The following is an 11,979-nucleotide window of genomic DNA, read 5'->3' as shown; positions in this document are numbered from 1 at the left end:
GACACCAAAAACAACGGGAGCTATGAACCTGCAGTCTGAGAAATGGAGAACCCCAAAACAGTAAGTTAAGAAAAATGAGAAGACAGAGAAATACAAAGCAGATGAAGGAGCAAGGTAAAAACTCACCAGACCAGATAAATGAAGAAGAAATGGGCAGTCATCCAGAAAAAGAATTCAAAGTAATGATGGTAAAGATGATCCAAAATCTTGCAAACAGAATGGAGAAAATACAAGAAACATATAACAAGGACCTAGAAGAACTAAATAGCAAACAAACAATGATGAACAACACAACAAATGAAATTAAAAATTCTCTAGAAGGAATCAATAGCAGAATAACTGAGGCAGAAGAATGGATAACTGCCCTGGAAGATAAAACAGTGGAAATAACTACTGCAGAGCAGAATAAAGAAAAAAGAATGAAAAGAATTGAGGACACTCTCAGAGACAACTGGGACTACATTAAATGCACCAACATTCAAATTTTAGGGGTCTCAGAAGAAGAAGAGAAAAAAAAATGCATTGAGAACATATTTGAAGACATTATAGTTGAAAGCTTCCCTAATATGGGAAAGGAACTTATCAATTCCAGGCAAAGCAAAGAGCCCCATACCAGATAAATCCAAGGAGAAACATGCAAAGACACATATTAATCAAACTATCAAAAATTAAATACAAAGAAAAACTATTAAAAGCAGCAAGGGAAAAGCAACAAATAACATACAAGGGAATCCCCATAAGGTTAACAGCTGATCTTTTCAGCAGAAACTCTGCAAGCCTAAAAGGAGTGCCAGGACATATTTAAAGTGGTTAAAGGGAAAAACCTACAACCAAAATTACTCTACCCAGCAAGGATCTCATTCAGATTCGATGGAGAAATTAAGACCTTTACAGACAAGCAAAAGCTAAGAGAATTCAGGACCACCAAACCAGCATTACAACAAATGCTAAAGGAACTTCCCTAGGCAGGACACACGAGACAAGGAAAAGACCTACAGTAAGAAACCCAAAACACTTAAGAAAATGGTAATAGGAACATACATATCGATAACCAACTTAAATATAAATGGATTAATGTTCCAACCAAAAGACATAGACTGGCTGAATGGATAAAACAGACCTGTATATATGCTGTCTACAAGAGACCCACTTCAGACCTAGGGACACATACAGACTGAAAGTGAGGGGATGGAAAAAGATATTCCATGCAAATGGAAATCAAAAGAAAGCTGGAGTAGCAATTCTCTTATCAGACAAAATAGACATTAAAATAAAGACTATTACAAGAGACAAAGAAGGACACTACATAATGATCAACAGGTCGATCCAAGAAGAAGATATAAAAATTGTAAATATTTATGCACCCGACATAGGAGCACCTCAATACATAAGCCAAATGCTAACAGCCATAAAAGGGGAAATCGACAGTAACACAATCATAGTATGGGACTTTAACACCCCACTTTCACCAATGGACACATCATCCAAAAGGAAAATAAATAAGGAAACACAAGTTTTAAATGATACATTAAACAAGATGGACTTAATTGATATTTATAGGACATTCCATCCAAAAACAACAGAATACACTTTCTTCTCAAGTGCTCATGGAACATTCTCTAGGATATATCATATACTGCGTCACAAATCAAGCCCTGGTAAATTTAAGAAAATTGAAATCATATCTATCAAGTATCTTTTCTGACCACAATGCTATGAGACTAGATATCAATTACAGGAAAAACATGGTAAAAAACAAAAATACATGGAGGCTAAACAATATGCTACTAAATACCCAAGAGATCACTGAAGGAATCAAAGAGGAAATCCCAAAATACCTAGAAACAAATGACAATGAAAACATGATGACCCAAAACCTATGGGATGCAGCAAAAGCACTTATAAGAGGGAAATTTATAGCAATACAATCCTACCTCAAGAAACAAGAAACATCTCAAACAACCTAACCTTACACCTAAAGCAACTAGAGAAAGAAGAACTAAAAACCCCAAAGTTAGCAGACGGAAAGAAATCATAAAGATCAGATCAGAAATAAATGAAAAGGAAATGAAGGAAACAATAGTAAAGATCAATAAAACTAAAAGCTGGTTCTTTGAGAAGATAAACAAAATTGATAAACCATTAGCCAGACTCATCAAGAAAAAAAGGGACAAGACACAAATCAACAGAATTAGAAATAGAAAAGGAGAAGTAACAAGTGACACTGCGGAAACACAACGGATCATGAGAAATTACTACAAGCAACCCTATGCTAATAAAATGGACAACCTGGAGGATATGGATAAATTCTTAGAAAAGCACAATCTTCCAAGACTGAACCAGGAAGAAATAGAAAATATAAAGAGACGAATCACAAGCACTGAAATTGAAACTGTGATTAAAAATCTTTGAACAGTAAGCTGGGACGAAGTGAGAAATGACATGGGCTTATATATACTACCAAATATAAAACAGCTAGCTACTGGGAAGCAGCCACATAGCACAGGAAGATCAGCTGGGTGCTTTGTGACCACCTAGAGGTGTGGGATAGGGAGGGTGTGAGGGAGATGCAAGAGGGAGGAGATATGGGGATATATGTATATGTATAGCTGATTCACTTCGTTATAAATCAGAAACTAACACATCACTGTAAAGCAATTATACTCCAATAAAGATGTTTGAAAAAAAATCTTCCAACAAGCAAAAGCCCAGGGCCAGATGGCTTCACAGGTGAATTCTATCAAACATTTAGAAAAGAGCTAACACCTATCCTTCTCAAATTCTTCCAAAAAATAGCAGAGGGAGGAACACTCCCAAACTCATTCTACGGGCCACCATCACCCTGATACCAAAACCAGACAAGGATGGCACAAAAAAAAGAAAGTACAGGCCAGTATCATTGATGAACACAGATGCAAAAATCCTCAACAAAATACTAGCAAACAGAATCCAGCAGCACATTAAAAGGATCATACACCATGACCAAGTGGGGTTTATCCCAAGAAGGCAATTATTCTTCAAAATATACACAAATCAATCAATGTGATAAAACATATTAACAAATTGAAGAATAAAAATCATATGATCACCTCAATACATGCAGAAAAATCTTTTGACAAAATTCAACACCCATTTATGATAAAAACCCTCCAGAAAGTAGACATAGAGGGAACTTACCTCAACATAATAAAGGCCATATATGACAAACCCACAGCAAACATTGTTCTCAATGGTGAAAAACTAAAACCATTTCCTCTAAGATCAGGAACAAGACAAGGTTGTCCACCCTCACCACTATTCTTCAACATAATTTTGAAAGTTTTAGCCACAGCAATCAGAGAAGAAAAAGAAATAAAAGGAATCCAAATCGGAAAAGAAGTAAAGCTGTCACTGTTTACAGATGACACAATACTATACATAGAGAATCCTAAAGAAGCTACCAGAAAACTACTAGAGCTAATCAATGAATTTGGTAAAGTGCAGTATACAAGATTAAGGCACAGAAATCTCTTGCATTCCTATACACTAATGATGAAAATTCTGAAAGAGAAATAAAGGAAACACTCTCATTTACCCCTGCAACAAAAAGAATAAAATTCCCAGGAATAAACCTACCTAAGGAGACAAAAACCTGTATGCAGAAAACTATAAGACACTGATGAAAGAAATTAAAGATGATACAAACAGATGGAGAGACATACTACGTTCCTGGATTGGAAGAATCAACATTGTGAAAATGACTGCACTACACAAAGCCATCTTCAGATTCAATGCAATCCCTATCAAAAATCCAATGGCATTTTTCACAGAACTAGAACAAAAAAATTCACAATTTGTATGGAAACACAAAAGACCCGAAATAGCCAAAGCAATCTTGAGAAAGCAAAATGGAGCTGGAGAAATCAGGCTCCCAGATTTCAGACTATACTACAAAGCTACAGTAATCAAGACAGTATGATACTGGCACAAAAACAGAAATATAGATCAGTGGAACAGAATAGAAAGCCCGGAGGTAAACCCATGCACATATCGTCACCTTATCTTTGATAAAGGAGGCAAGAGTATATAATGAATAAAAGACAGCCTCGTCAATAAGTGGTGCTGCGAAAACTGGACAGCTACATGTAAAAGAATGAAATTAGAACACTCCCTAACACCATACAACAAAACTGAACTCTAAATGGATTAAAGAGCTAAATATAAGGCCAGACACTATAAAAGTCTTAGACGAAAACACAGGCAGAACACTCTATGACATAAATCACAGGATCCTTTTTGACCCACCTTTAGAGAAATGGAAATCAAAACAAATATAAACAAATGGGATCTAATGAAACTTAAAAGCTTTTGCACAGCAAAGGAAACCATAAACAAGACAAAAAGACAGCCCTCAGAATGGGAGAAAATATTTGCAAACAAAGCAACTGACAAAGGATTAATCTCCAAAATTTACAAGCAGCTGATGCAGCTCAATATCAAAAAAACAAACAGCCCAATCCAAAAATGGGCAGAAGATCTAAATAGACATTTCTCCAAAGAAGATATACAGATTGCCAACAAACACATGAAAGGATGCTCAACATCATTAATCATTAGAGAAATGCAAATCAAAACTACAATGAGGTATCACCTCACACCAGTCAGAATGGCCATCATCAAAAAGTCTACAAACAAGAAATGCTGGCGAGGGTGTGGACTTGCACTGTTGGTGGGAATGTAAATTGATGCAGCCACTATGGGGAACAGTATGGAGGTTCCTTAAAAAACGAAAAATAGAACTACCATATGACCCAGCAATCCCACTATTGCGCATATACTCTGAGAAAACCATAATTCAAAAAGAGTCATGTACCACAATGTTCACTGCAGCTCTATTTACAATAGCCAGGACATGGAAGCAACCTAAGTGTCCATCGACAGATGATTGGAAAAAGACGATGTGGCACATAAACACAATGGAATATTACTCAGCCATAGAAAGAAACGAAACTGAGTTATTTGTATTGAGGTGGCTGGACCTAGGGTTTGTCATATAGAGTGAAGTAAGTCAGAAAGAGAAAGACAAACACTGTCTGGTAACACATATATATGGAATCTAAAAAAAAAAAAAGGTTCTGAAGAACCTACAGGCTGGACAGTAATAAAGACGCAGATGTAGAGAATGGACTTGAGGACACGGGGAGGGGGAAGGGTAAACTGGGATGAAGTAAGAGAGTGGCATGGACATATATACACTACCAAATGTAAAACAGATCGCTAGTGGGAAGCAGCCACATAGCACAAGGGGATCAGCTTGGTGCTTTATGTCCACCTAGGGCAGTGGGATAAGGAAGGTGGGAGGGAGACGCAAGAGGGAGGGGGTATGGGGATATATGTATACGTATAGCTGATTCACTTTGTTATAAAGCAGAAACTAACACACCATTGTGACGGAATTATACTGCAATAAAGATGTTAAAAAAAGAAAAAGTTCACCAAGATAGATCCTATGTTTTCATCAAAAGATTGAAATCTTATAGAGTATATTTTCTGACTCAAGTGTTTTAATCAGAAAACCATAGTAATAAGATATCCTTTTAAAATCCCCCAATAGTTGCAATTTAAACACGTTTCTAAATAATATACAAATCCAATAAGAAATTAATAGGGAACCAAAATTATTTTGCATTGAATGATGATAAAAGAAATACAGGAGGCAACCAGAGCAGTCATAGAGATAAATGTATGCATTTAAAATGCTTATATTAGAAAAGAAGATGATTCAAAATCAATGAACTAAATCTTTGAATTAAGAAGGAACAAAAAACAAGGAAGTTAAATCTGATGATTAAAAAAGTACAGATGCAAACAGAAATCAATGATAGAAAAAAAAATGCGCCTATTACCAAAACCCAAATTTGTTTCTTAAACATTGTTAATATTAACAAATTCCTTAAAAAATTAATGACAAAATACAAATTAACAATACCAGAAATTCAAGAGTAGATATTATTGAAGATAAGATAGACTTTAAAGGGTAATAAGAGAATAATGTAAACATCTTCATGTAAATACATTCAACAACATAGAAGAAAATGACTACTTTTTTGGAAAGCACAAATTACCAAAACTGCCACAAGAACTAAAAATAGGAAAAGTGAACAGCCTATATCTATTAAAGAAGTTTATAATCAGAACTTACACAAAGCTAGACCCAGATGGTTTCACTGGTGAATTCTATCAAAACCTTAAAAAAAATAATAGCAATCTAACCAAACTCATTCAGAAAATAAAAGAGGAGCGAGTGTTTCCTCAGTGAATTTGTGAGGTCAACATAAACGCAATAACATTGCAAGGATATTACAAGAAAAGAAAATTAGAGGCCAATAAATCTTACAAACATTGGTGCAAAAATGCTGTCTAAAACATTAGTAAATTTAATCCAGCAATATATAAAAATATGTACAAAGTGGGGTGTATCCTAGAAATGTGGGGTTGATTCATCAATGATAAATAAATCAATGTAATTTACCACAGTTACCAGAAAAAGGAAGAAAATTATATAGTCATCTCAATAGATACTGAAGAGCATTTTGACAAAATTTAATAGGCATTCATGATAAAACAAAAGAAAAATCATCAGAAAACTACAATGCAGGAAACTTCCTCAATCTACTTAAAAGCATCTACAAAAACATCATAGTAAATGGTAATATTTTAACAACTTTTTCCCCAAGTTTGGGAATAAGGTGATGATGTCTGCTCTCCTTACTTCTATTACACATTGTAGTGGAGGTCTTAGCCAAAGCAAAAGGACAAGAAAAAAATGATATAAAAATTGAATTGGGAGAGTAAAACTCATTTTGTTTGTTTATAGCTGATATAATTGCTCTCAAAAGTGCTTCTTACAGTATTGTCCAAGGATTCCTGGCAGGTCCCCGAGTCTCTTTTAGGGAGTCCATGAGGTAAAAGACATTTTCAAAGTAATACTAAGATGTTACTTGCTTTTTTTATCCACATTGCCTCATGAGTGCACAGTGTAGTTCTCCAGAGGCATGATGTGTGATATTGGAACAGAAAGAATGTAGAAACAGATACAATAATCCAACCAGGGGGTTTCCCTGGTGGCACAGTAGTTAAGAATCCACCTGCCAATGCAGAGGACATGAGTCCAAGCCCTGGTCTGGGAAGATCCCACATGCCACAGAGCAACTAAGCCCATGCGCCACAACTACTGAACCTGCGCTCTAGAGCCCACAAGCCACAACTACCTAGCTGTGTGCCACAACTACTGAAGCCTGCGCACCTAGAGCCTGTGCTCCATGACAAGAGAAGCCACCACGATGAGAAGCCTACACACTGCAATGAAGAGTAGTCCCTGCTCGCCACAACTACGGAAAGCCCGGGCAGAGCAACGAAGACCCAACACAGCCAAAAATAAATAAATTAATAAATTTAAAAAAAGGAATCCATCCATCTTCTATTAAGCTAGACATTGAAGAAATTTATAAAAATATGAAACAATTCTACTATTTTGTTTGTTTTGGAAAGTAGAGTTTTTTAAAAATAAAAATGTGTTATGTTTATGTACAATGGGTTTATTGCTATTTTAAATGGATGCACACATATTTAAATAATTTTTGATTATATTTCTAAATGGGTAGGTATACAATTAATCTAACCCATATTAAAAAGCTCTTTAGGTTTCCCCAAAATTGGTAAGAGTCTAAAATACTCTTGAGATTTAAAAAAGTTTTGAAGATTGCTGGTTTACATGGAAGACCTAAAAACTCTACAAGAAGTGCTGAAATCAGTAAGTAAATTCAGCTAAGTTACAGATAAAATGGCAATATACAAAAATAAATTGCATTTCTACATGCTAGTAATAAAAAATAAAAAACACTGATTTAAAAATTGTATTTAAAATAACACAAAAATTATAAAATACTTAGGAATATGTAAATAAAAGATGTGTAAGACTTTGTCACTAATACCTACAAAGATTCCTGAAAAAAACTTTTTAAATATTGAAATACTTGGAGAGATATACCATATTCATGGATTGGTACACTCAATATTGTTAAGATGTCAGTTCTTTTCAAATTGATGTATAGTCACTAAAAAGAAAATCAAAATTAGAAGAATTACTTTACCTGATTTCATCACTTGTTATAAAGCAAAACAGTATGACAGTGGTGGAAGTTTAGAAAATTAGATCAATGGAACAGAGTAGAGAGCTCAGAAATAGACACACACATATACATTCAATTGATTTTAATAGGCAATTCAATGGGAAAATAATGTCCCTTTCCTCAAATTGTGCTAAATAACTAGATATCCATATCCAGGGAAATAACAGACTTGGACCCCTACCTCATACCATACTCAATATTAATTCAAAGTGAATCATAGATCTTAAAAGCATAAAAACTAAAATTATAAAACTTCTAAAGAAAATTTAGGAGAAATCTTAGCAATCACAGATGTAGGCAGATAGGACACAAAAATAATAAAGAAAAAATAAATTGGACTTTATTAAAATTATAAACTTCTACTTTTCAAAAGACATCATTAAAAATAACTCAAGCTACTGACCAGGATAAAAAAAAGTCATAATAATAATTGACAAGAACTTGTCTCTAGAATATATAAAAAATACTTTTAAAAATCAATAATTAGAAGACAATCAATCAAATAAATATACAGGTACTTCACAGAAGTTATGATGACTAATAAACACATGAAAAGATTCTGGACTTTAGCTGCCAGGGAAATGCAACTTCATGCAAACTATGACTAGTTAATAAGGATGTGGAAAACTGGAGGTCTCCAGTTGCTGGTGGGAGAGTAAATTTTCCAATCATTTTATAAAATAATTTGCCAGTTTCTTTTACAGTTAAGCAAACACCTATTCTATGACCCAGAAAGTCCTCTCCTAGACATTACTCAAGAGAAATGCAAATATACGTCCACAAAAAAAGACGTGTACAAATATTCACAGAAACTTTATTCTTAATAACTAAAACTGGAAACAATCCAGATGTTCATTAACAGATGAATGAATAAATAGTTTTTTGTTTGGTAAATTCTAGTATGGAACACTAGTAGGCAATAGAAATTAAACAACTGGTGATACACGTAACAACATGGATGAATTTCATAGACATTACATTAAGCAAAGGAAGTCAGACACAAAAGAGTACTTACTTTATTATTTCATTTATATGAAGTGCATAACAGGCTAAACAAACTCTCTTATGATGATAGAAATTGGACCAGCAGTTGCCTTTGATGGAAGGTCAGGACTAGGGCTAGGCTAGTGAAAAGCCTATCGCACATGATTTAAGAAAGCACTCACTTGCAGAATTGTGAGCAAATGCTTCCTTAAATTTTGCATCCTAGTTGCCTTACTCAACTCATTATATTCCAGTCCTGCTTTGGGGTAGGGTGGGATATTCACTGCAGGGGCCTTAGGGGAATATTCTGGGATGATGGAAATGTTCTACATATTTGTAGTGGTGGTGGTTACACATGTATAGCTATATCAAAACTCAACAGATGGTACATCTAAAACCTGTGTGTTTTTCTCATATATAAATTTTAAAAGTTAATTTTTAAAAAGAAACATTACCAAGACCATTTTGAAAATAAGAATAAGTAAGATATCTCAGTTTACCAGATATTAAAATTAAAACAAAGTTAAAATAGACTAATTGATGAATGGAATGAATTAGGGAGTCCAAAGACTAGCACATACATATATGGAAATCTAGTATTTGACAAAGGTGTCATTTTAAGTAATGAAGAAAGAATAGATAATAGTCTTAATTAATGGGTGCAGAACATTGGTTATCTAGACAAAAAATAAATTAAGTTAAATCCCTATCTCATACTATACACAAAAATAAATACCAGATTTATTAAAACTCCAAAATTTAGAAGTCAAACTTTAAATTATTAGAAAAAAAAGAACATATTTGATCAGAAGTGACAAAAATTTCTTTAAAAAGACAGCAAAAGTACCAAGTCATAAAGAAAAAAATGATAAATTTAACTACATTAAAAATTGAAAATGTCCATTTAATAAGATACCCTACAAACAAAGCAGAAAGACAAGCCATAAAATGGGGAGAGTTACTTGCAGTGACTAATAACCAGCCAACGTTCAAGATCCAGAATAAAGAATTCCCACAAAGCAATAATAAAAATATAAAAAATGGGACAAAGGGTATAGGACAATTTAAATATCATCAGTAAACATAAGAAAAGCTTAATTTCAAGCTCAGTGAAATTAAAACAAAAATGAGAATTTTTTTAATTTGTCAAATTGGAAAACTTAAAATATTCTGATAATATTAAGTGTTTCAACAAGGACTTGTTGAAAAAAGCATTTGCTATTCACCGCTAATACAGTTTGTACAGCCACTCTGGAGAAGTTTTGACTGTTTCTTTCGTTTTTTTTTTTTTTGCGGTACTCGGGCCTCTCACTGCTGTGTGGCCTCTCCCGTTGTGGAGCACAGGCTCCAGACGCACAGCCTCAGCGGCCATGGCTCACGGGCCTAGCCACTCCGCAGCACGTGGGATCCTCCCGGACCGGGGCACAAACCCGTATCCCCTGCATCGGCAGGCGGACTCTCAACCACTGTGTCACCAGGGAAGCCCTGACTGTTTCTATTAAAACTAAAACTGTGCATACCCCTTGACCCAGCAATTCTAGGATTAGTTATTTACCTAGAAAAATAATCATACATATAAGCACTGAGACCATTACATGAATGTTCATAATATCATTATTTGATAATTAGAAAAGTCAGAAACAATCTACATGTGCATCAAAAAAAGGAATGAAGGAAAAACTGGGGGTACATAACTTCCATGCAGCAATTAAAATAAAGATGTAGGTTTATGTGAATTAACATGGAAAGACCTTAAAAAAACACTGTGGAGTGAAAAAAACAAGTTGCATACTGCTATAAACATTGTGATTATATTTATATAAATCTTAAAAGCACACAAAAAATACTACTATAGAAATCTATGGATATGCACAAAAATGCACAAGTACATATTTTAAAAGGCTGGGAACTTTTCTGGTAAGCGGCCTGAGGTGACCTCTAAAAATGGTTCGCTATTCATTTGATCCAGAAAACCCCACAAAATCATGCAAGTCAAGAGGTTCAAATCTTCGTGTTCACTTTAAGAACACTGGTGAAACGGCCCAGGCCATTAAGGGTGTGCATATCTGAAAAGCCACCAAGTATCTGAAGGATGTCTCTTTAAAGAAGCAATGTGTGCCATTCCATGGTTACAATGGTGGAGTTGGTAGGTGTGCCCAGGCCAAACAGTGGGGCTGGACACACGGTTGGTGGCCCAAAAAGAGTGCTGAATTTTTACTGCACATGCTCAAGAATGCAGAGAGTAATGCTGAACTTAAGGGCTTAGATGCAGATTCTCTGGTCACTGAGCACATCCAGGTGAACAAAGGCCCCAAGATGCGGCTCAGGACTTACAGAGCTCGTGGCCGACTCAACCCATACATGAACTCTCCCTGCCACGTTGAACTGATCCTTACTGAAAAAGAACAGATTGTTCCTAAACCAGAAGAGGAGGTTGCCTAGAAGAAACTGAAGAAACAAAAATTTATGGCCCGGGAATAAATGCCACAAAAAAAGAAAAGAAAAGAAAAGAAAAAAGTCTGGGAAGAAAACATACAAAGCGTAATAGTGAGCCCATATATGGAGAGGGAGTGAAGGTCAGACTGAAGATGGAAATCAAAGGGGTCTAGAAGTAAAAAGTATGTGAAAATATTAACATTTTCAATAGTTGATAGTGGGAAAATGAGGGATTTTTAAATTTTTGTATTTTATAGTATTTTGACATTAAAATTTCTTTTTAACACCTAAAATAATAAGAGGTGTGAGTTCATAGCACATCTCTGCCATTAACTTAAACAAGTAACTTCCTCCCTCTTCATATTTCCTTATTGGTTCACTCAAATAT

General features: G+C 34.8%; 1 pseudogene; it reads left to right on the top strand.

The window, feature by feature from the left end:
- Positions 1-11,099: 11,099 nt before the first annotated feature.
- On the top strand, positions 11,100-11,636 carry LOC112390606 (60S ribosomal protein L17 pseudogene; annotated as a pseudogene).
- Positions 11,637-11,979: the final 343 nt, after the last annotated feature.

Source organism: Neophocaena asiaeorientalis, unplaced genomic scaffold, assembly GCF_003031525.2.
Source record: "Neophocaena asiaeorientalis asiaeorientalis breed wild unplaced genomic scaffold, Neophocaena_asiaeorientalis_V1.1 scaffold571, whole genome shotgun sequence".
In the NCBI taxonomy this organism is placed as follows: domain Eukaryota; kingdom Metazoa; phylum Chordata; class Mammalia; order Artiodactyla; family Phocoenidae; genus Neophocaena; species Neophocaena asiaeorientalis.
Note: the sequence above shows the minus strand (reverse complement) of the source record. Positions and strands in the feature narration are given on the sequence as shown.